Here is a 2,196-nt window from a genome sequence, read left to right as displayed (position 1 = left end):
ATTCCCATCTCCCCATCCCTCATCCTTTTCCTATCTCCAAATATTCTATCTCCCTGTTTTCTATTATCTTTTATTTTACTCTTTAAATTATTTATCCTGAGTTGCTTATGTGAAAAACCATGCAATGTTTAATCTTCTATGCCTTATTTTTTCACTTAGCATTATGATCTCAAAGTGCATCTATTTCCTACTGAAATGTTTTCTTCTTTATGGCAGAGTAGTACTCCATTGTGTATTATATATGCACACCACATTTTCTATATTCATTCAGCTGTTGATGGGTATATAGCCTGCTTCTAAGATTCAGCTATTGTGAGTTGTGCTGCTATAAACATGGGTATGAATGTATCGTTGTAACATGGTGCCTTTAACTCTTTTGGGATGATGCCCAGAAGAGGCATCATTGGATGTACTGGAATTTCTATTTTTAGTTTTATGAGGAATTATACTGATTTCCACAGTGGTTGTCCTAACTTACATTCCCACCGGGGGTAGGAAGATTCTCTTTCCCCTCAACCTCATCCAGGCTGGCTGTTTTGCTAATGTCCACCCAGCTTGGATTTGTTCGATTGTATTCTCCTGATTATATTCGGATTCAACATTTTTGGCAAGAGTACCACATGGGCAACATGTCCCTCCTAGGTGCAGAACATCAGAGGGTCGGGCAGCTCCTTATTGATAGCTTCGATTCACAGTCGGTGCAATCACCTTCCTGTTCTCCTTTGTAGTTTTCTGTGGGACAGTGCTGTAGTCACTCAAGGCCTCTTCCTGTGGCAAATGCGGGGTGAGCCAGCTCAAGCTTACATCCAGTCCTTTCTGGTGCAGCCTTTACAGGGGAGGGAACAGACAGTGAACCAAATCATGTCAAACCAGGCAGTTTATGAAGGATATGGATAAAGTTCTGAGGCTGGAAAGTATCAATTCTAGAAAAAGTGACCTTTAAGGTGAGACTTGAAAAGCAAAAGGAAATGATAAATGTATAAGACAATAAATGTGCTAAATACTCTGATCTCAGCTTTCCACCTTGTAGACATACATCTAAGTACCACATTACTTCATAAACAAGCAGAAAGTAGTTGCTATTTGTCAGAAAAATTAAAAATGTATTAGAAACTATTAGAGAAATATAGAATTTCAAAAGAGTTAAACAATGATGATTTTGGATATTGTATTATTCCTATGTAAAATTTAGGAAAATGTCCAAATACAGTACATTATAAAATATAGTACAGTACAAATGCCAAGTTGATGTTAAAATATTATAAAACTGAAGAATTAAAAAGTAAACAGATTAAAGTTTAGTCATTTTATCAAACTGGACAATACCTACTAGTTAATAAGTAAAACACAGTAATTAATTCAAAATTAATAGTTTTAGGGATACCATTATTTTGAGATGGCATTTGTGTTAGAGACTTAACTGAGGGCTTAGGTAAACTTCACAGAATTCTTCCTCCTCCTCCTCCTCCTCCTCCTCCTCCTCCTCCTGCCCCTCCCCTCTCCCTCCTCTTCCTCCTCTTTGGTACCACTGATCAAACTCAGGACCTTGTGCCTGTGAGGCAGGTGGCAGCACCACTGAGCTAAATCCCTGGCCCCCAGAGTTATTTTTCTAAAAATGAGTTGAATTTTACTGATATCTGTCAAGCAGTGTATTAGCTTATAATACTCACCACCATGCTGAAGGTCAGGAACTTATGTGTCAGGCAGGTTCCTGGCCAAGAAAGCCACAATGACACTACACAGATTCAGGGAGCCCTGTCTAGGTATCAGGGGACACAGTAGAAGGCAGCTGCCCTTGTTGCACATCATGATGATGTGAATGTTATAAAGATGCAATCTTGGATTATTTATGACACTTTTCAAACAAGGAACTGAAAACTATTATTTTAAAAATAAAAGTATATTATTCCCCACAAGAGCACTGGCCCCAGAGATTGAAAGACTATCATGTTTGGGGGGAGCTTTTGTTTTTTTTTTTTCTTTTTCTTTTTTCGATACCTGGGATGGAACTCAGGACCTTTTGGTTACGAGGCAGGCGTGGTACCACTGAGCTAAATCCCTGGCTCAAGACTAGTATGTTTTATTACATGGTATGTCATTAGAACTCAGAACACTTGAATTTTAATTTTTCTCCTACTCAGTCACACTTTCATAAAAAAAAAAAAAAAAAAAATCCCAGGGAGGTCTAGTATGGTG

The sequence above is a fragment of the Fukomys damarensis genome, unplaced genomic scaffold (genome assembly GCF_012274545.1).
Source record: "Fukomys damarensis isolate Sample0158 unplaced genomic scaffold, DMR_v1.0_HiC HiC_scaffold_32, whole genome shotgun sequence".
NCBI classification, from domain to species: domain Eukaryota; kingdom Metazoa; phylum Chordata; class Mammalia; order Rodentia; family Bathyergidae; genus Fukomys; species Fukomys damarensis.
The sequence above is the reverse complement of the archived record's forward strand: the minus strand, read 5'-3'. Positions refer to the sequence as shown.